Source organism: Ascaphus truei, chromosome 3 (assembly GCF_040206685.1).
Source record: "Ascaphus truei isolate aAscTru1 chromosome 3, aAscTru1.hap1, whole genome shotgun sequence".
Classification (NCBI taxonomy): Eukaryota; Metazoa; Chordata; class Amphibia; order Anura; family Ascaphidae; genus Ascaphus; species Ascaphus truei.
This window is the reverse complement of record NC_134485.1, coordinates 385,709,051-385,733,425: the sequence shown is the minus strand read 5'-3', so window position 1 is coordinate 385,733,425 and position 24,375 is coordinate 385,709,051. Positions and strand designations below refer to the sequence as shown.

The window sequence follows — 24,375 nt, the reverse complement described above, 5'->3', positions numbered from 1 at the left end:
GGGGGTAATGTTATTTGTAACAAAGGGTTCTGTAATCATTGATATTACAGAGCCCTATGGTATACATAGTAGTAATTAAAGCACTATTAATGTTGCGTTCATTGGCGCATACTGTAGCAAAAAAAATATTGCACACGGTAAATTATTACCACAATCTTGAGGACTTGGGTCATAAAATTGGAGTCATACAAATTTATAAAAATGGTCTTGTCAGATGCAATTGTAGCCCTGCTTCCTATCACTAGCAAGCCGCTACTATGTGCTGTATTACCTGCCGGCTCACAGGGCCTAAGTCTCTGCCACGGAGAGCCTGGGGTGCGCGCAATATTTAAGCGCCTCCACCTGCGACAGGTCCCGCCAAAGGGGGAGTGGGTCTTCGCAGGACGTATATGCAAGAATTACACTTACACAGCCAAGTTCTAAAACCAATCTTTTTACTTTTACTTTACTTTTACACTGGCGACGCACTTTATTCGAGCTCGGCTAGTCCCACGAATTCGGGTATACCCGGGTGTATTGAGGTTTGTGACTGTTTTCTGCCCGAGTGCATTGGGTTATTTTCCATGCAGGGATTAAAGCATTTTATTCCCGCTGGCTGCAATACTGCACAGTATATATATATATACTGCATTACAATTCATGAATTTATGCCATCTGGTAGACACGCGAAGCATTGCAGCCTATTAAATCCTAATCATTATCATTTAACAGATCAGCCGCCCGTCAGCCAGGCATGAACCCAGGCTGGGAAGGCAAATGCAACGGGGCTTGTCAGAGGTGAGGAGCGGCGCATTCCAGGTATCTGCCAGGTACATACTGGGTATTTGCTCGAATAAAGTGTGTCGGTGCAGTACTTGCAGACCAAACTCACAGTACATTACATGCCATAACATTCCTATATATATATACGTTATATAGCACGCCACGGCGGACGCCAACATTACCTAGCACCACGGCGGACGCCCCACAACATGCGCCACGGCGGACGCCAAGAATAATTCCCACACCCGCCACCGGGTGAGCCCACCCCATGTCCGATCCTTACGGATTAGTCCTCCAGTTCACAACAGGTCCTATGTGTGTGTATGGGTGACTGCGCAGCCACTGTGTCTCGGGTGAATGAATGGTACCGTTGGTGCACTTGATGAAATACCTGCCGAGCACTCCGGTGCTCGGGACTGCCACGATCTTCAAAAAGGGTCTCGGCACGTCGACACCGATCTATCTCTCTCTCTCTCTCTCTCTAGGGTCCGGGGTGCTCCCACCCGGAGTCCGGCAACACCAGTGGGGGTCTGAGCCCAGACCTCCCTCTCGACAGTATAGTCCCAGTCAAGGCTTACAGTTACTAGGGGATCAGGAACCTCACTAAGGCGATCCCTAGCTCAGCTTGTCTCTGAGGTGACTCAGGGCTAACTGGGCCTGGGGCACCTGGCCTGCGCTGGGGCGGTTCAACCTCCCCTCACAGACTCTCCATCTCCTCTCCTCTCCAATCAGCTCTAACTCCACGTGCGCGCAACCACTGCCTATATCTCTGGCACCTCCTCCGCTCATTGGCTAGACTCTCTCACCTGACCCTCCCCACAGGGCTGCTGGGTCAAGGGACTGCTTTCTCCCGCCAAATGCACTCTCTTCCTTCGCGGGCTTTTGCAACTACTATTTGCAAGCGCCACCTCCCGTTCTTTGGGGTGAATCAGGGGTCACGGCTACACAATATTAACTTGGTTTTAACGGAGTTTGATTACTTCAGACCAAAGTATTATATGGAGTATGCCTTAGTAAATATGACCCTGAATCTAGACAGCGTCTATATCCCTAACTCTATTTTTGCTCAGAATTTTCTTATGACAAAATTGGTATTCTGGAGGTTCAGAAGTATTCAGCATATTTAAGACTTTTGAGGCAGTCTTCAGCTCTTGGAATCGGGCATAATCTATCAATGAAACAGCACTAGATTTATTAAGGTACAAAATCCCATTGAGACCAATGTGATGTTTTTCTTTAATATTTTATTTTATGGTAAAATATATGCTGGGAAGCTAAAACTTTTTGGCTCTATTTAGAGACTCTACTTCATTTATTATGGCTCTCAAAATATTTCTTCATTGTTACAGTATATAACAAATCTTTTGTAATATTTAAAAATAATCCCAGAAGAACAGTACATTACTGACCAATAATGCCCTGGCTGGAAGAGTTGAAGACAAGAGGAGAAGACTTTTCTGAGGGGATTATTACTATTATAGGCTAAATGTAGGTTTTTTTCATAAATAATAGACACTTTTGTAGAGATATATAGATTTTTTATTAAAATAAAATGGTAAATACATTAAAGCACCTCTATATACACTTACACTGCAGCTATCTATATCCACACGCTGCTGCCCCCTCTGTGTGCACACACACACACACACACACTGCAGCTCTACACACAAACAACAGCTACACACACACACACACACACACAACACACATAAACGGCTGCTACACACAAACTCTGTAGCTACATCCAAACTCTGCTGCTGCTGCTACACACACATACAACACAACAGCACCACACACACTGCAGCTCTACACACATGCACACACACAAGCTGCAGCTACACACACACACACACACAAACTCGGCAGCTACACGCACACTCTGCAGCAGCCACACTCACACACACAAACTCTGCAGCAGCCACACTCACACACACAAACTCTGCAGCAGCCACACACAAAAACGAACTCTGAAGCCACACACACAAACTCTGCAGCTACACACACAAACAAACTCTGCAGCAGACACACACACACAAACTCTGCAGCAGACACACACACACAAACTCTGCAGCAGACACACACACAAACTCTGCAGCAGACACACACACACACACACAAACTCTGCAGCCGACACACACACACAAACTCTGCAGCAGACACACACACTCACCTCGGCAGCAGACACACACAAAATCTGCAGCAGACACACAAACTCTGCTGCAGACACACACACACTGCAGCAGACACACACACACACACACAAACTGTGCAGCAGACACACACACAAACAAACTCTGCAGCACACACACACAAACTCCCCAGCAGACACACAACTCTGCAGCAGACAAACACACATACACTCAAACACTCAATCACACACTCTGCAGCAGACACACACACACACACTAGATAGACAGAAACTGCAGCTACAAACAAGCTCTGCAGACAGACACTTATATTGCAGCTACAAACACATTCTCCCCCCTCCTGAATGAACTGTGTTCATGGAGCTGTTTTCACGGAGGGAGGGGGAGGAGTCACTGCCTTTTCGCTGCTTCCTGACAAATCCCCTGCCTTGTCTGGGAGCTATTCCTGCCTCCTGATCAATCGCCTGCCCTATCTCAGAGCTGTTCAGACAAAAGGAAACGCTGATTGGCTAGATATAAGCACTTTGCAAGCTGCCAAAAATTCCGGGCATTACTGAATGAATAATGCCCGGAATTTTAACCAATCAGAGAGCAGAAATTTCAATAATGCCTGGAATTTTGCAGCTTTAGCCTATAATTTATATTATTTAATGCAGCACTACCGGTTTATTTAAAAAAATGTATTACTGGATTGAAGCAGGGCGTCTCTGGAGCAAAATTATGTTAATTTAGCGGACTCCCTGCTTCCAAAGATACCTACTGTACCTCCATAGGGGGTGCCAGTATCTCTTTTCAGTTTAGGAAGCCACATTGGATGGCATCACAAGTTCCTATTGGTCCGCGTGACGTGGGACATTTAAACACCGACATTACAGTCATGTGGAAACAAAAGTACACCCTCTTTGAATTCTATGGTTTTACATATCAGGACATAATAACAATCATCTGTTGCTTAGGAGGTCTTAAAATTAGGTAAATACAACCTCAGATGAAGAACAACACATGACATATTCGTGGTCTCGTCTGTAAGTACACCCTTGCTGTTTCCATAGGAATTAAGATGCTATGTAGCAGACAGGTGCTGCTAAACAAATGCCCTTTATTAATTGATCATCAGCAAGTGTGACCACCTCTATAAAAGCCGAAGTTTTAGCAGTTTGCTGGTCTGGAGCATTCAGGTGTGTGTTAACACAATGCCAAGGAGGAAAGACATCAGCAATGATCTCAGAGAAGCAATTGTTGCTGCCCATCAATCTGGGGATGGTTATAAGGCCATTTCCAAACAATTTAAAGTCCATCATTCTACAGTGAGAAAGATTATTCAAAAGTAGAAAACATTCAAGACGGTTGCCAATCTTCCCAGGAGTGGACGTCCCAGCAAATTCACCCCAAGATCAGACCATGCAATGCTCAGAGAAATTACAAAAAACCCAAGAGTTACATCTCAGTCTCTACAGGCCTCAGTTAGCATGTTAAATGTTAAAGTTTATGACAGTACAATTAGAAAAAGACTGAACAAATATGGTTTGTTTGGAAGGGTTGCCAGGAGAAAGCCTCTTCTCTCTAAATAGAACATGGCAGCATGGCTTAGGTTTGCAAAATTGCATCTAAACAAACCACAAGACTTCTGGAACAATGTCTTTTGGACAGACAAGACCAAAGTGGAGATGTTTGGCCATAATGTACAGCGCCACGTTTGGCGAAAACCAAACAAAGCATATCAGCACCATCACCTCATACCAACTGTCAAGCACGGTGGTGGAGGGGTGATGATTTGGGCTTGTTTTGCAGCCACAAGACCTGGGAACCTTGCAGTCATTGAGTCGACCATGAATTTCTCTGTATACCAAAGTATTCTAGAGTCAAATGTGAGGCCATCTGTCCGACAGCTAAAGCTTGGCCGAAATTGGGTCATGCAACAGGACAATGATCCCAAGCACACCAGCAAATCTACAACAGAATGGCTGAAAAAGAAAAGAATCAAGGTGTTGCAATGGCCCAGTCAAAGTCCAGACCTCAACCCGATTGAAATGCTGTGGCTGGACCTTAAGAGAGCTGTGCCTAAACAAATGCCCGCAAACCTCAATGAACTGAAGCAACGTTGTAAAGAAGAGTGGGCCAAAATTCCTCCACAACGATGTGAGAGACTGATAAAGTCATACAGAAAATGATTGCTTTAAGGTATTGCTGCTAAAGGTGGTTCTACAAGATTTTGAATCATAAGGTGCACTTAGTTTTTCACACATGGCTTCTCCATTTTGGCTTTATTTTTGTTAAATAAATCATGACACGGTAAATCATGATATGTCATGTGTTGTTGTTCATCTGAGGTTGTATTTACCTAATTTCTAGACCTGCTAAGGAACAAAGGATTGTTATTATGTCCTGATAGGTAAAAAAATGGAATTCAAAGAGGGTGTACATTCTTTTTCACATGACTGTATATTAGGCACACAGTCTCTCTGACTGCAGAGATACTGGCACCCCTATGGAGGTAAGTATCTCTGGAAGGAGGGAGTCCCTGGAGGTGAAATTAAGACAGTACAGCTCAGATGACTCTCTGCCTCAGTCTTGTAATAATACAAAAATAAAAGTAAAAGAAAAAAAAGTGAAACCCGTTTTGCTTCATTAATGTATTGGATTGTTTATGAAAAATAAATCAATAATGTTCAATTAACACATTTGTTGATCCATCAGAGCAAAACGTATCAGATTAGCTCACAATAGACACCCACAGGCTACTTTGCATGACAGCATGGTAGACAGCTGCTACTGTAAGTTGCCAATACATCTGTCTATGTTGTTGCTGCCAAACAAGCTAATGTATATGACAGAAATAATCTTTAACAGTTTGACTCCAACCCCTGTTTGGATCATTTTGAAAATTGCCCTACTCTTACTGTACATCTGAAGCTAAACTAATAATGCAAACACAATGCTTCTTTGTTTTATTTTACTTTACAGTTGTAAATTCTAACTGTAGAAAAACTTTAGTAAATTGCTGCAATTCTAAACTGTGTGATTTTGAAGATGTTTCTCTTCTCCATATTTTTGGGGCCAAAATAAACTGTACAGTATATAGTACGTTATCTTTTTTTTAATCTTTCATATAGCTGAAAATTCTCAATGTCATTCAATGCCTTCAACCAAATATGAAAATTCAATAGCAATATCATTAGTAATTGAGTTCACAAGTTTTCATTCATTTGTCATGCTCTCTATCTCATTTTTGCTACCCAGTAATTTCCTACAGAAATGGAAATCTCTGGGGCAATCGGCCCCGACTGTTGAACAAAGATGACAGACCTCGCGCTGGAGGAGCAATGCTCAAGCTTTTATTAATAAATCAACATTAATTAAACTTGATCCCAGACTAGCTCGAACCATGTCAAGAGCTCCCGATGTTGCTATGGTTCATGGCCACCCACTGATGTCATCTGACCGACACAATACCCGTAAAGCCTCACCCCACCTAGGAAGAGGTGTTTCCACCACCAGCGGCTCAACTCGAGCCAAACAGCGATTTCTCCCCAGGCAGTATACTTCCACTTGATATTCCTGGGCCTAGTCTGTCTCCACAATCACCTGCCCTGTCTCAGAGCTGTTCAGACAAAAGGAAAAGCTGATTGGCTAGAAATAAGCACTTTGCAAGATGCCAAAAATACTGGGCATTACTGAATGAATAATGCCTAGAATTTTAACCAATGAGAGAGCAGGAATTGCAATAATGCCCGGAAGTTTAAAGCTTTGCCTATAATTTATATTATTTAATGCAGCACTATCGGTTTATTTAAAAACAAATGTATTACAGGATTGAAGCAGGGCGTCTCTGGAGCAAAATTGTGTTAATTTCAGTAACGGGGACTCCCTGCTTCCAAAGATACCTACTGTACCTCCGTAGAGGGTGCCAGTATATCTTTTCAGTTTAAATGTCCTAGTCACATGGGCCAATAGGAAGCCACATTGGATGGCGTCACAAGTTTATATTGCCCTATTGACGTGGGACATTTAAACACCAGCATTATATTTGGCACATAGGGGGTTATGCACTAAGCAGTGATAAGTGGGTTTTCTGGGTGCTATGCACAAAGCAGTGATAAGTGCTTTTAAGTGAGATAAATGCCTTTATAGCGTGATACTGCCTGTTGTGAGATTCACAAAGCAGTGATAACAGTGCAGTATCGTGCTATAATGGCTTTTTATCCCACTTAAAAGCATGTACAGTAGCACTGCTTTGTGAATCTAACAGCAGGCAATATCACGCTATAATGGCTTTTTATCTCACCTAAAAGCACTTATCACTGCTTAGTGCATAACCCCCATTGTCTCTCTGACTGCAGATACTGTCACCCCTATGAGGTAAGTATCTCTGGAAGGAGGGAGCTTTGCATATATATATATATTTGTTTTTTTATGGTTGCCTATGTGCTTACATCACGTGACGGATTTTTTGAGGTGGCCTTATTTTGTGCCTAAGTGCCTATCCTGGTCTGAGGAGAGGTTAAATGCTGGTGCCATGCCGATATACTTAATGACTTAATAAAATCAAAACCCAAAATTCCCACATTGTGCCCTGCTTATTGTTTACCATGTTGGCGGTGGTAGCGTGGCCACTACATGCAACCATCTCACCACCCTTTGCAGTGACTTCTCCTGTTGACCCATAGATAGTAGGAGCCTGGGAACTCCTCGCACATCTAAATGCTGTAATGCTAAATGCTAAATCTATATGCAGCCATATACTGTAGTGCCGACGAGTATTCTAAAACAAATCTGGGGCAATCACCAACAAGACCCAGGTACATTCTGGGTACATGCTGCAACATTTCAGTGACATTTCTGCAGACATACTAATGGCCTATTGGATTAACAGCGGGGGTCCATGGCAGTCCCATTCATATAGAAGTAGAAGGGCAGTAGGCACACTGTAATCTTGAAAGAACTGATGCTTATCCCATATGCACATAAAGCCAAATGTTACCAGACGTGAATCCGGAGAACAGAAACAGCACACAGCCAGGTAGACAGAAAAACTGTATTCATCTCAGCAATACATGGCACTGCATCCAATGTTTCGGTCAGCTCAACGTGACCTTCCTCAGGGATGTTCAGTGAATGAGTGAATATATATATAAATACTAACACAGAAGAAAAGACTCCCAAAAATAGCACTCTAACATACACAAAATATATCAAAAAAGTATTCATCACATATAAATGGTTAAAAAGGAGCAGTGGTGCCCTGCAAACCTGTAATAAACTGAACCTAGGGAATGGAGAACAGTACTACACTGCATGAACAAAGCCTGTGTATATAAAGGTGTAGAGGCAAGAAAAAATCTTGCATCAAAACACTCAGACCGGCCGGTCAAGCCTACCTAAAGTGAGGCCCCCTGTGTGAAGTACTAATGTGAGAGTCACAACAAAGGATGTAAATAAAGTCACATATATGAACTAAACCTGTAGATTAGGCACACACAGAGAGGCATGGAAATGGCAGATGACAATACAGTGGCCAAATAAGATAACAGAAGTACTTAGACCAGTCCAGCAAAGTGTCCAGCAAAGTTTTCAGCAAAGTGATAGCAGACATCCACAGCCAAGATACTCGTAGGTTCAGAGGGAGTGAACCTCAACCACTGCACTGTGTAAACTCCATGGGTAATAGGGGCACGGACCGCGCAATTCAGCAGAGTGGGGAAGAAACAGCTGAGAGCACCACCGCGTCCTGATGAGACAGACAAGCCCGACGCTAATAAACAATAGTTTATTTTATTTTTAACATTGATTGGCATAGTGTACATGATGCACAGATTATTTGCATCATGTATACACTGTACAATTCAATGTTTTGATTGCCATTTGTTAGATATTGATTGGGAGATGAGAATTATTTTCTTTTGATATGTTCTTTTGTTTTAATGTGGCTATATAATATTTAAAGTTTGATATGCAATGTGATGTATTGATTTGGATCGTTGGTATTTTTTTTGGTGCATGTTTTTGTAATCCTTACACATTTCTTTGTATATTGGTTAATCATGTGTATATATGTATGTATATATATATATATATATTATATATATATATAATATATATATATATAATATATATATATATATATATATATATAGGCATGATGAACCCACTGTACAAATGAATGGGTGAAGGATGGGTATCAGGGCAGGGTGGCTTAACCCCTTAATTACCTTTGCGGTAATTAACCAATAAGGTGATTAAGGGGTTCATTGATATCAAAATGTATTTGCTATGTATTTGTTTGGCCATGGAGGACAGAGGGCTCTTGCTGCCGAAGGGGCTTCATATCGATGAGGTAATTAGAACTGTATTTATTTTATTATCCTACTGTAGTTAATGTGTTTAATAATGGACAAAAAAGCTATTATCCATATCTGTATAATAGTTATTTTGCACATTACTGTACTGTATGGGTTTGGGGGGGGGGTGTATTTATTTAAATGTATAGGACAGATTTATTTTTTTTACATACAGGGTTGGTTCCTTAGGTCTGCGGGGACCTCTGGAGACCACCTGAGGACTCCCTGGACACCCACGTGTACCAGGCGGCGGACTCACGGGGACACCTTCAGGGAAGAACCAGGGGCCCCACATCTGTGTGGGGGCCCGTGGACCCATTGGGACCACCCAAGGGACCCAGACCCCTGTGGGAACCACCTGAGGACCCTCAGACACCTGTGGGGCTGATCCGGGGGCCCCCAGACACCTACGGGCTGACCCATTGAGACTCCATTTGGGGCTCAAGGTGAACCGCGGAGAGGTGAACCACCTGGAGGACCACGGCGCCTGGCGGGGACCACCCATAGGCCTCCAGACCCTGTGGGCCCTCCCTCTGGGCCACTGTGCAGCCTGCGGACACCCGTCAGGACCACCGGGGACTCCCGTGGTCCTGGGGTATTAATCCTGTATGTAAAAGAATAAATCATGTATTTATGGGGGGGCATAGGGGGTGGGTTATGTATTGTTTATTAAATATAGTTATGATTATTGTGAGTAGCGGGGGTGGGGGAAGGGAGAATTGTCCCCATGCCAGGGTGGGTAGGCCTCCTGAGTGGGTAGTGGGTGAGGGTGGTTAGGCCTCATGGGTGGGGGGGTTAGTGGTAGCAGTTAATAACTGCTGAGGTGATTAAGGAGTTAGGGGACATTACTGTACATTGGCTCTTTTTATTCTGGTATATGTTTTGCAGCACCCGAGGGGACATGGACGGTGATGAAGATGAGGATGGCCTTCATCGTGGCAGCCGGACAAGGGTGAGTGCAATATGTATTTATTTTATTTATTGTGATGAATGTATTTTAAATGGGCAAATGCACTATTATCCATTTGTGGATAATAGTAATTTTGCACATTGCTGTACTGTATGTGTTTAGGGGGGGTGTATTTCTTTATAAATATTTATGTGTTGTTTAATTATTTTTTGGGGGCACAGAATTGGTACTGCAGGCAAGCGGGGACCCCGGGCACCTGCGGGGAACAGCCGAGGGCCACCGCCGGCCTATAGTATCATTGCTGTGCATCCCAAAATTACATATATGTACTGTATGTTAGGGGGTATAGGGGCTGTTGGGGGCACAGGGGGTGTAAGTTGTTTATTGCAATGTTTATTAGGGGCAATAGTCCCCAATAAACATGCTACTATGCCTTAAACCCTTCATTGCCTTAGCGGCTATCCGCTATGGTAATGAAGCAGCATGAATGTATTTTTAATAATATTGTGCGGAAGCAGGGGCTCCCCTGAGCTGACCCGCATTGATTTCTGGCTCAGGGACCCCCTGCTTCCCAAGTTACAGGCCCCAGTTTGGGGCATCGGTGCCAGTGTTGCCGCCATCTTTACAGTGGGCACGTCGTGTATTGGACGCTATAAAGATGGCGGCGACACTGGCACCCGATTCCCCATACCGGGGCCTGTAACTCAGGAAGCAGGGGGTCCCTGACCAGAAATCAATGCGGTTCAGTTCAGGGGACCCCCTGCTCCCGTACACTATTATTAAAAATACATTAATGCTGCTTCATTACCATAGCGGATAGCCGCTTCGGTAATGAATTATTGTTTATTGATATGGGTGTTTTACTCATAGTGTAGATGTGCAGGGGGTCTCCGGACGTGAACCCCTTTGGTTTTATGTCCGGGGACCCCAGGCTTCCCGAGATACAGACCCCTTTATGGCGTGCCGGTATCCCTCTGCTTTGTTTACATCCCGCGGTCACATGATCGCAGAGGGATACCTGCACCCCATAACGGGGCCTGTATCTCAGGAAGCAGGGGGTCCCGGACCTGAAACCAATGCGGTTTAACTCCGGAGACCCCCTGCACATCTACCCTATGAATAAAAATTGATTACAAATATTTTTTTTGCCGATATTTGCGTAGAGAGTGGCGGATCTCTCTCTGATGCAGGCTGATCTCGGCAGGGGACGGCTTATCGGCATGTTATCGGCAGGCTGACTGTCTCGCCACCGTCAACCTGCCGTGTTTTGAAATGTTGCTCTCGCAGGGATTTGCCAGGGATTCGGCCCTTCCTGCATACTGAGAGGGCAACACGCCAAAAACATGCTGAGTTTGAACCCCTGCCGAGAGTGCCTTTTTGGTTCTTACTGCATCGAGCCCTTGATTTGAGTTAAAATATCTATCTCTCTAGTTTAACTTTAAAAGTTACACAGTGCGTAATCCTGAAACAAAAGTAGAAATGAGAATACAGTACATCCATCCACATTATATTGTTTAGAACTTTTAAATACTTTCATCATTTAAGCTATGTGTTATAACTTTTAAGGGTTTCATATTCATACTTCAAATGACAAAATAGGCCATTTACTAAATCTGGGTACTCCCATTTTACAGGTATCCCTAAAAATGTTGACTACTGTATTGTGTGGACTGTACAGCCAAATCTTCATTGCCTGAATGGGCCGTCAACAAATTATAATTATAAAGTGTAAAAGTAAATCATCTGGTTGGAAAGATCTGGCCATAGTTACAGTATGTAGCAAGTATGAAAGAAGTGTGCATGCACACCGTAGTTAAATCAAGAACAGATCTGCTATATTTCTTTATGATTTAGTTAAACATACTTGGTGTTAAAACATTCATGTAAAAGCTGCACTTTAGTAGCTCAAATTAAAGCACCAAAAAAGGGGGGCTCCCCACACCAAGGTGATTTCATGTAAACCGCAATATGGGGCCCACTAGATGACTTAATTTTGTTATAGCATAAAGAATAAATGTTTTAAACTTTTTGGTGTTTCCACGCACTCTTTGCTTTATACCTATACATTTGGCTTTTACTAGCTGGCAGTTTATCTCCTGATGACTGAAGTACTGTCGCGGCCGAGTTTATTCTAACATTTACCCGGTCTCGGCCGCGACAGATACCGGGCGCGCGCCGAGGTGTCCCGTGCGCACGCCGGAGCCTCGGAGGATCGGTCCTCCGATTGAGGCATCTCCCTCCCCTCTCCGGGTCCACCGGGTCCCCCGGAGCCCCCCACCGCCATCCCCCACATCTCGGGAAACCAGGGCTCCCTTCGGAGAGCCCTGGGCACACACGCCGTGTGCGCACGCTCCCGATGAAGCGTGACCGCGCATCGGTGACGCGCGGCACACCGAGGGGATTCAACATGAAAGCCGGGAAACCTCGCGGCTTGCGGCTCTAGACGCATTCGAATAAACTGTGTCAGCACTGTACTTTCTTTGAGAGAAATATCTACTACTATAACAGTAGACATTAGTGTGTTTCTCAATTTAGAAAGAGTGAGCATGTACAGTATATATTTGTGATACTGTAAGTGGCACGCCAGGTTAGACTGGTTGTATAATGATATACATTATACAATGATATACAATATACAATGATATACAACACTGAGAAGATTCAAACGGTTTGTTTAAGAAACTAACACGTTGCAACTGAAATAACTGTTTCATACAATAGAATACTACTAGATGATTTTATAATACTGCGTATGTAATTGTAGCAAAGAGAAAATGTAGCGGAAAACCTCAAATTAAGAAACATATTTGTACTGAGAATGTATGTAATACTGGGTAGAGATAGGCGAACCGTTTCCTGGATTTTTCCAAATTTGCCTTTCAAAATCCGTTCGGCGGTGTAAAATCCACAGACGGATTGTCACAGTTTCAATCCATGTGGATTAATCCAAAACTGCCATTGGAAACAATCCGCTGGTGAATTTTAACAATCCATCCACGGATGATGGATTGCAAAATCCGCGAATAGATTGTCCGTCTTAAAAAAAAACCTGCAAAAGGTGAATTGCAATTTTTTAAACTGATCCGCTGATATCTGAGACCCAAAGGACGTTCCAATATGTGGCAGATCCAAATACGCCCCCAAAATGTGCACGTCTATAGTACTGGGACTTTAGCAGCCAATAGTAACCACTTTTTACAGTGTGTGCACATTGAAATGTTTAAACATATCTTCTTGCACACCTTTAAAGTCACATTCATCCAGATTAAAATCAAATGATGTAGATTTTTCCTAATTGTGTGATAGTATTTTAGGAGTCATTAATTTCAGTTTAACTTTGCAAACCCTCAAGAGTAGTAAATTGAAAGCAATTAGCCTTTGAATTGTTTCTACAAAAGGGAAAGTGAGACAATTTGTCTATTTAACAGATGCTAAGTGATATTAATTAAATGTAATAGCTCATAGTTCAACATGTTGTGCTCACGTAGCAATAACAATATATAAGAAAATCTTAAAAATTGAATAAACAAAACCCATTACATAGCTGGAAACATATTGGACATATAATTAGCACATTTCGTCACTTCAATAACCGTTAGCAATTCCCAACATGGCCAAACCCTGTTGTATTGCCTGTATTAATTATTGATTATATAAGGAATATTGATTGCTTTTGTATTTCATTTGGCTTTTTAACTGGAGTCATTGCTGTTCCTGCTGTATGCCACTGCTACTTCTAGACAAAGAAAAGCAGTGGCTTAATGCATGGTAACTTTAAGAGATACTGTACATTGTACTATATCTGTGTAGGGTGAGCAGTTTTTTTTAAACAGAAACCATAAAAAAATGATTGATAAAACAAATTACATCACTTACAAATAAATAGTAGGATGAAGAGATGAAATACCGGAGCACAACCATGCAAAAAAACAAACAATCACATGGTGACCCCAAGAATAATAAATATTATTTCAAGTCTCATGGACCAAGAGATGTAAAAAAAATGCACCACCTACACATTTCATGCTAAAAGGCACGTTCTCAAGGTATACAAGCTTACACCTTGATAAAGCGCTTTTTTGACGTGAAACGCGTAGGTGGTGCCTTTTTTTTATCTCTCGGTCCATGAGACTTTAATAAATATTTTTATTATTGGAGTCACCTTGTGATTGTTTGTTCTTAGCACGGTTGTGCTCTGCTTTTTCATCTCCTCACCCTGGATTTTTGTTGCTTCAGATCAGCACACCTTGGTGCGGCTTGGACTTTATGAAGGATGGAAGGCTTGAGAAAAAAAGAAAAGGTACTGGCTTTGTGCACTTTTTATTTTATCATCCTGCACTATACCTCTAAAACTGTGAAAGATATGCCAAATGTGTGAGTACTGAATTGTCTCACTTAGCTTTTTTTCCTTTGGTACTACTGAAAACTATAATACTACAGTAAAGCCGCGGCCCCTTTTATTTTAAAACTTCTCGGATATTTTTCGGTGACTTTTTCCGAATGCCACGCGCTTCACCGCGTTCATGCGACATTCATGTCGCACTCATGCCGGCGTCACACGCGCTTGATCTGTTTAATAATAATGGTTTGGATTTAATTTGTTGCAATTCTTCACGTATCCGCCAGGTGGCAGATATTCATGAATTGTAATGAATTATAATGTGTACACTACAGTACTGTACATGTGCTTCAGTAATGTGTCGACTTGCAGGTGTTTAAAAACAGTGGTCCATTGTGAATTGACCTTGGTACTGAAGAAGTTACAATAATATATCAATTTAGGTTTTACATATTAAAAACTAAATGCGCAGTGTCTGGTGTTCTATTGTCCTGAGATTTCAGAGATGAGTGCACCACTGCAGTCCGTGTTCAAAAAACCCGAAATAACGTACGCTTATTTAATATGGGCTGCAATTAATGCAACAGATGATAAGATGGCCACAGCTGGTTAAATTTATCAATATTTTATCGACAATTATGACTTTTACAAATTTTCACCAGATGATCATGTGTGGAAGCGTGCAATAAGAAAAAAGTTATGTATCGATCTGTATATTTTTCGTATGGATCCTGCACCAGGTGTTAGAGGAGGGTATTGGTGTGTTGCGCCAGAATTTTCCAGTATCTTTGATCATGGAGACTTCAAAAGGTGAAGGGTCATGGTAAAACCAAAAAAGAATCGTCAGTCCCAGGCAAGCAATGCGCCAGCGCCGGCTTCCAATAACGATCTGACCGTCAGTGAAAACCTGCTGACCGGCAAACCTTGCTATCTGTCCCCGCCTGGATACCTGCTGACTGGGCCAGATTTCACGTACAGATACCAGCAAGCTTGCATGTACCAAAATGATTTCCAGCTTCATGAGCTGTCAACTACAGGTGTAGCGGGCCCGCTGTCACCTGTCAACTACGTGTATAATCAAGACTACGGGACTGGCACTGGCTCGGCGCCAAACGATTGGCAACGTCTATGGTGAGTACAGCTGCCATATAGTATTTACAGTAATTCTTTTTTTACCATATCAATATCAATGCACATTAAAGCGATTCTCCTGTAATCAATCGCTTTGCTTACGGTTATTTACAGTAGTTCTATTCTTTTAGTCACAATTCGCCAAAATGTAGTCTAGCAATATCATTGGCTGAGCAGCTTCTTCAGTAGATACTGAACAATTGGTGGACAGCTAGGCGCATGCGCATTGGAACCTTGTTGAAACGCATACTGTATGCGTCTCATCACATCTACTGTTGGCGCATGCGTGTACAGTATGTGAACAAGAGATGTCCATCTGAGAAAATTATTGTTGGGACTGACCGAGGGGACTGCAGGGACAGGCAGTGGGAACTTCTTTAGGGGACTGATTAATTTGAACTAACTATTACAGTAATACTTTTATTTTTCTTCCTCAGAAAAGAAACTTTGTCATCAGGCTGAGAATGGAGGGATTTCGAAGGATAATATTACTTTTTGTAACAATGCTTGCACACTGCTGAATCTGAATCAGTGCCATTTTTATTGATTAGGATAGAATAACTGTGAGCTTTATAGAAAACCTGAAACAGTATGCTGTTTTTTTCATAAAGTATACAACTTTTTTACATACACTGGCGACACACTTTATTCGAGCTCGGCTAGTCCCACGAATTCGGGTATACCCGGGTGTATTGAGGTTTGTGACTGTTTTCTGCCCGAGTGCATTGGGTTATTTTCTAGGCAGGGATTGAAGCATTTTATTCCCACTGGCTGCAATACTGCACAGTATATATATATAAACTGCATTACAATTCATGAATTTATGCCATCTGGTAGACACGCGAAGCATTGCAGCCTATTAAATCCTAATCATTATCATTTAACAGATCAGCCGCCCGTCAGCCAGGCATGAACCCAGGCTGGGAAGGCAAATGCAACGGGGCTTGTCAGAGGTGAGGAGCGGCGCATTCCAGGTATCTGCCAGGTACATACCGGGTATTTGCTCGAATAAAGTGTGTCGGTGCAGTACTGTACTGTATAATAAACCCCAAAAATAAAAAGTATGCATTTATTCTGTACATGTATTACAGTACAGTATGTGTGTTCTTATAATAATACTAATGCCGATAATGCGTTTTAATACTGTTTTGATGTACTGTAATGCGCATGCCTACAGTATACTGTACAGTACAGTACTGTACAGTATGCCTCATGGAACTGTATAGTACAGTACACTACATTTTTACTGGTGGGTGCAGTAAGTAAAAAAACATTAATGGTGTCCAGTAAGTAAAAACATACAGGTATATTTAAAACATTAAAACAAGCAGCAATTTTTTTTATTGGTGGGTGCAGTAAGTAAAAAAACATTAATGGTGTCCAGTAAGTAAAAACATTGACAGTATGAATACAATCTACAACAATCAACATTATTTTTATTGGTGGAGTACTGTAAGTAAAAAACATGTCTGGTGTACTGTAAGCAAAAACATTAGAATACAATTTAAAACAGAGAAAGAAAATTGCACAGAAGCGCACAAGAGATGGAATTAATAACAGTATTTTAATAAAACAAACACATAAATAGCTGAGAGGCTCCAACCCCTTCTCAGCTCAAGAAGTAAAATGCCCAGAAACTAAAACCATACATATAGTCTCTTAACATAAAATGTCTAGGGAAAATACATCACATACAACAAAAAGACAATCAGTGTAAAAATAAACAAAGAAAGTACTAACAGCCCAAGGGGATTTAAATGAAAACCACCATAGAGGACTATATAACCGCTGACAGGGGGAGACGAACACTTACATTAAGGCAAAGGTGGGGGTCCACAGATAACCGCACAGGATCCGGATCGCAGCACCAGGGAAGATGAAACAGCCACCACTTGAGCCTCAGGCAGGCTCCGTCTCAGCCTCTCAGCAAACACGCGCAGGATGACCTGTCGTGACCTCTACGCGTTTCGCACCACGTGCTTCGTGCCTCATAAGCAAAACAGACCTACTCATTTGTATCCTCTGAAAAATGAAGCCTTTCTTGATGACAGAGACAAGTGATCACACTAATATGCAGGGCTTTCTTTTTAAAGAAGGGGTGTATAAGCCTTATCCATGGATCATATGCAATTCTTTCTATCGGGCAGTAGAACCCAGGTCATATAGTTATAGTACTCGCATTCACTAACAGGAAGAGTAGAGGCGCTGTGGAGGGGGGGGGAGATAAGTATTGCCCAATTGCAAGGGGCCATACAAATGTAGAGTTACATTTGTATGGCCCCTTGCAATTGGGCAATACTTATCTCCCCCCCCCTCCACAGCGCCTCTACTCTTCCTGTTAGTGAATGCGAGTACTATAACTATATGCCCTGGGTTCTACTGCCGATAGAAAGAATTGCATATGATCCATGGATAAGGCTTATACACCCCTTCTTTAAAAAGAAAGCCCTGCATATTAGTGTGATCACTTGTCTCTGTCATCAAGAAAGGCTTCATTTTTCAGAGGATACAAATGAGTAGGTCTGTTTTGCTTATGAGGCACGAAGCACGTGGTGCGAAACGCGTAGAGGTCACGACAGGTCATCCTGCGCGTGTTTGCTGAGAGGCTGAGACGGAGCCTGCCTGAGGCTCAAGTGGTGGCTGTTTCATCTTCCCTGTTGCCGCGATCCGGATCCTGTGCGGTCATCTGTGGACCCCCACCTTTGCCTTAGTGTAAGTGTTCGTCTCCCCCTGTCAGCGGTTATATAGTCCTCTATGGCGGTTTTCATTTAAATCCCCTTGGGCTGTTAGTACTTTCTTTGTTTATTTTTACACTGATTGTCTTTTTGTTGTATGTGATGTATTTTCCCTAGACATTTTATGTTAAGAGACCATATGTATGGTTTTAGTTTCTGGGCATTTTACTTCTTGAGCTGAGAAGGGGTTGGATCCTCTCAGCTATTTATGTGTTTGTTTTATTAAAATACTGTTATTAATTCCATCTCTTGTGCGCTTCTGTGCAATTTTCTTTCTCTGTTTCTCAGGGTGTCCTCCCCCCTTTTTAGGGGGGATCACCTCTGAAGTGGGAGCCTCTGGGGAGACGCTCCACGCACGTGCAGCACAGGGATTTTTCCAACAATAACTTCTGCAGCACGAGCGCTGAATATCCTATTCCTGCTTTCAAGAAAAAGAACAATTTAAAACAATGAACAAGTCAGAAATGAATAAACATTTTAACAGACGACCAATCACGCAGCAAATTCGATCCCCAGCAGATTGTCCTTCCAGGGCCGATGCTTTGTATGTCGCAAAATGCCATTAATGGAGTCTCTCACGATTTTCATTAAAGAATCGGTAATTGTAAAATAGCGCCGCAATTCCTCCACAATAGTCTTTCTTAAATTTTCAGGAAGAGCCTTTTTGTTGCGATTCCCTTCGTAGTTTACATTGTGGGCCCATCCGCAGTACACCACGTGGTGCTTGAAAATGAACATGGCATGCCTCTGGGATATACCAGCACTTGTAATCCTATACTTCTCCCCGAGTGGTTAGGGCAGCTCGTGCAGGATGATGTCAGGCACCGTCTCAATGCAAGCGTATGTGGGTTGGATTCTGTGAGCGGGTGTCCTTATGGGAGCGGGTGTGCTTGTGGCGGCGGGCGAGGGTAGGTTGTCTGGGAGGACGGGGTTGTCATGTCATCCTCATCAACAGCATACATGAATACATATTCTTCTGATGGAGGGGGTGCGCTTGGTGATGGAAGGTTGAAGGTCCCATTCATCCCATCAATGCCACCCTCCTGCTCCGGCGTCTGAGATACAGGGGCATGAACTCCAAGCAAATTATGTATCCCCGCTATGTCAGTCTCTATCTTTCCCATCCGTTGATCCATCTTCTCCATCCGTTGATGCATCTTCTCCATCCGTTGATCCATATTTAGCATGATCTCTAAAAGAAGATCTATCTTACCATCATAGAGTTCCTAGGGATAGCGACACTTAACCCATTCAGCATGCGGACTAACGAGCTGGATCTTGTGCATGGGGTGATGTGGACATCTGGGTGGATGGGTGCTGAGAGGATGAGATGGGGGTTCCCTGGAGAGAAGCGGCAGCGTCGTCGAGAAGTGATGGAGGAGGTGTACTGTATATTTCCGAGAGAGAAGCGACAGAGTCGTCGATGAGTGAATGAGAAGGTGCCCTGTGGATTTCCGGGAGAGAAACAACAGAGTCGTCGAGGAGTGATGGAGAAGGTGGCCTGTGGCTTTCTGGGAGAGAAGTGGCAGCGTCATCGAGGAGTGATGGAGTAGGTATCCTCTGGCTTTCTGGGAGAGAAGCGGCAGCGGCGGCGAGGAGTGATGGAGAAGGTGTCCTCTGGGTTTCCGGGAGAGAAGCGGCAGCGGCGGCGAGGGCTGATGGAGAAGGTGACCATTTGTTTTGCTTTGAGTGTACATTACATCACCGAATTTCTTCTTGAAAGCTTTAGCCTTTGGAGTCGTCAGAAGGTTTTCTTTATTAGCCTTAGCCTGTCGCTTTGGCCTTGGCTTGGAAACGGCTGTGCCTTTCGCTTTTTCTGCACGACAAGCACAGCAGAAGAGAGTTGGCTCTTGCGTCCGTAGAATCGGGCTTGGTCCATGGAAGCAGATGGCACAATGCAGTATCTGGACAAGGGCAAGTTCAGATACAGATTATCGAGTGGGAGGCTATGCAATGTGTGTCAACTTTTATGCATGGCGACGAGGTGCAGGTGTTAAAAGTGGGCGTACTCTAATGTGAGTCATTAAAGTATAAATACACCATCCATTTTGTGGATTCACTGCACATTGAATACACATCGAGTAAACATTGAATATACATTCTTGTGCTTGTATTTCTTTCTACACGCAGTGATGCCTGTTAAAAAGATTTCTAAGTATCTCAGCATGAGAATAAAGGAGATGTACACGAGAGGACAACGAATTGCAGATATTCAATGCTGGTTAAGTACTTCAGGCCTCGTTGTACCAGCAGCCACCATGAGCTATCATGCCCACGGTAAGACCAAAAAAGTCAAGAGGACACCAACGGTAACTACCGCGTAAGTACTGTACTATACTGTAAAGTATTTTGAATACTGTACTGTATGTTTTCTGTACCGTGCAGTTCTGCAATAGCACTTTTATTGGTTAGATGGCTTATTGTTTTTAACAGAACCATTTTCCTAGCAATTATTAGATAAACTGTACTGTACAATTTTTTTGTGTGTTACACCTCCTTCCTCTATTATCATAATTGCATTCCTACATTCTTATAATCAATTCTAGTTTAAAGTGAGTTGCACCTCTTTCCTTAATTATCACTCACTTCATTATAACTCATTATGACTCACGCACTCACAACCCCCTCATTACAGTACACAGTTTACTCACATTCTGACTCACACACACACACACATTAAGTACCGTTAATATTATATCTGTTATATATATATCTGTTATATATATATCTGTTATACTGTATAATATATTGTTATCGCTGTATATTTATATAACTCTATTCTATATCTATCTATTATTATTGTTATCGCTGTCTATTTATATAACTATTATATTACAGTATTATATATATATATAGCTATACTGTAGGCCTGAGCATAAATTATGTACTGTACTTGTGGGCTACTGTAACGTATTGTGGTTTCCTGTAGGGAGACAACTCTTCTGGTTGACCAAATATGTGAAGAGAATGATGAGAAGAGTGCCTTAAGGGTCAAAGACACCCTGCATAAAAATCACAATTTAACCGTATCAGAGACCAGCATCAAGAAGATGAGACACAGAATTGGATGGAAATATGGACGTGTGAAGTTAGTACTGGACAGTACAGGAGGTAAAAGTGTGGTTTAATAAACTGTACTGTGCCTATAAAATTATTCCTTGTCATTACAGAGTGTACCCTATGATAAGGGACGTCAACAAGATCAAGAGAGTGGTCCAGGCACAGGCATGGATTGACAGTGGTGAAACTTTTCAGGATTGCATCTTTACTGACGAGTCTACTGTATCGCTGGAGAGATTTGCAACCTTTGCATTCCACAAAAAAGGACGCATATCTATGAAACCACGTCCAGAACACCCAGTGAAGATGCATGTGTGGGGTGCCGTCTCTAGGCGTGGACCAGGATGCATCGTCATCTTTGATGGTACAGTATAATAATGCACAAAGTCACATGCTGTAGCCTTATGCACTGTACTGTACTACTGTAGTGTTCATTATTTTGAGCACTTCTCTTTTCTTGTTACAGAAATCATGAATAAAGCTTTTTTCCAAGAGCAAATAGTGCCTGAGATTGTGAAATACATCACACGTGAATTCCCAGATGGTCACCATTTCTACCAGGACAACGATCTGAAGCACACCGCGTCAACTGTGCATATTCTTGCCTGCGGTATCAACTGGGTGAAGACGCCAGCGGAGTAAGTACGGTAAAGGTATCTCAGTTTTTCCCACTGTTTACTGTGTATCGCTTTAACTAATTCTCCTTTTTTTCCCCCTCCAATGAGAGATCGCCAGACTTCAATCCTATCGAAATGGTCTGGCATCAGCTGAAGGATCATATCCGAAAAGTGGTGAAACCCTCAAAAAAGGATGAGTTGGCGAATGGCATACTGAGTTTTTGGAATGATGTACTCACCGTGGAACGATGTAATAAATATAACGACCATATTGCGACTGTGTTGCCCATTGTCATAGAATGTAATGGGCATGCATCAGGAAGGTAGTATGGTACAGCACTGTACTGTAGTATGGTAAGTACAGGCACACCAAGTACAGTATGATACAGGTAAGTATGGCACAGATTGTTTTACAGTATACAGCATGTACTTTACTGCACTAATTTTTTCATTTAGTCCAATATGGAGTAGCAAAACTGTACACAATGCCATTATATGCACATAACTGCACTATTTTTTTCTTTTCAGAGAGAGCTACACTCCCAATCTTGTTACAAAGTATTTTACAGTAGTCATACAGTAGTTCCAGTATACAGTAGTTTGGCAGTAGTAACTGCATAGTCCAATATGGAGTAGCAATGCCATTATATACAATTACTGTAACTGCACTAATTGTTTCTTTCCTTTTCACAGAGAGCTGCACTAAAAAAGGATTGGCGGGGGGAGGGAGGTATAATGTGTAAATTGTGTGAACTGTGTGTATAGTGTATCTACAGTACACACATTTACACAACTCCCCCCCCCCCTCTCTCAATGAACTACAGAATGAAATGTGGCCATGACGAAGAAGAGAAAGACTAAAAATTTGTATTGCTGTTTTTGTTATTTTGAATGTGCATTATTCATGATTATTTGTATTTTTCATTCTTCCATGATTATGCACCGGCCCTCAATTTTCAACTGACAGAAGAACTACAGTACACAACTGTAAGTGTACAAAACAAAGAAGATGAACACTGAATTTTGTATTATTCATGATTATTTGTATTTTTTATTCCTGATAAAATAAAATAAATATTTCATTACATTCACAAGAATCATAATAATTGAAACAGCCACCCCCGCCCCCCTAAGAATATTTTTTAAATCTCTTTTTTTCCTTTGAACTTTAAATGTGTGTGTGGGGGTGGGCTACACTACTTCCTGTAGTTGCCAAGAAGGGCTTGTCAGATTAACATATAAAATTCGGGAAGGTGTGGATACACATTTCTATTCATTGGCTAATTAGATTAACATTCAATTCGAGAAGGGCTTATCACAAGTGCACATGCGTTACCGTAAACAAAGTCTCAAAGGGTTGGGGGATGGGGGGTTGGATGATGAGTCATCATAATGGATTAGCTGTACAGTAGTTCAAAGAAATATTTTCAAAGAAATATTAAAAAGCTATAGTACTGATTGAATATCAGAATACCAAGAATTTTTATGCAGGCACATGTCTGGAAACAAAACAAAAAAACAACAACAAAAAAAATATTCAGACTTGACCTTCCAAATGAATGTGAAGTTATACACGCATGCGCATTAATAATCAACTAGGTCCCTTCCAAAAGAGGATGACACGCAGGCGCAGAGATGTGACACCAGGCTCGGCTCGGGACGATTAAAAGCACAAAGCCAACCTTTTGAAAATTAATGGTTTGTGAGAGGTATCGATAAGAAGTTGAAATCCTTGAGCCTTGTGTGTGTCCGGGGGAGAGGGGGATAAAGCTGAATGAAGGAGTAGCTGTACTGTAGTTCAAAGAAATATTTTCAACAGGTCAACATAATGTTTTGATCCCCACACCTCCAAATATCAGAATACAAAGAATTTTTATGCAGGTACATGTCTGGAAACGAATCAAACAAAAAGAAATGTCAGACTTGAACTTCCAAATGAATGTGAAGTTATACACACATGCGCTGAAATGTGACACCAGGCTCTGTACGTTATACACGCAGGAATGTGATGACAGGTTCGGGATGATTGAAGCCAGAAAGCCATCTGGCTTTCAGAAAGCCATCTGGCTGGGAGAGGTGTACTGTAGATAAGAAGTTGAAATAGTACTTTACTGTAGCCTTGTGTGTGTGCGGGGGTGAGAGGGAGGGAGAGCGCTGTACTGTATGCGCTAATATGTGATACTGTAACACGCCTATGCATTTCAACAATGTTCCAATGAGACATACTGTACAGTACTGTACAGTACACGCATAATATAAAAACAGTATGAAAAGAATTAAAAGTACTGATTACAAAATAATACAGTACAGTACATATAGAAATGTGTTCATTTTAT

At 42.2% G+C, this 24,375-nt stretch overlaps 1 protein-coding gene across 1 annotated transcript in view; it reads right to left on the bottom strand.

The window, feature by feature from the left end:
* The window catches only part of PDGFD (platelet derived growth factor D), a 311,915-nt gene that overhangs the window by 77,356 nt on the left and 210,184 nt on the right, over positions 1-24,375 (bottom strand). The window lies entirely within an intron of this gene.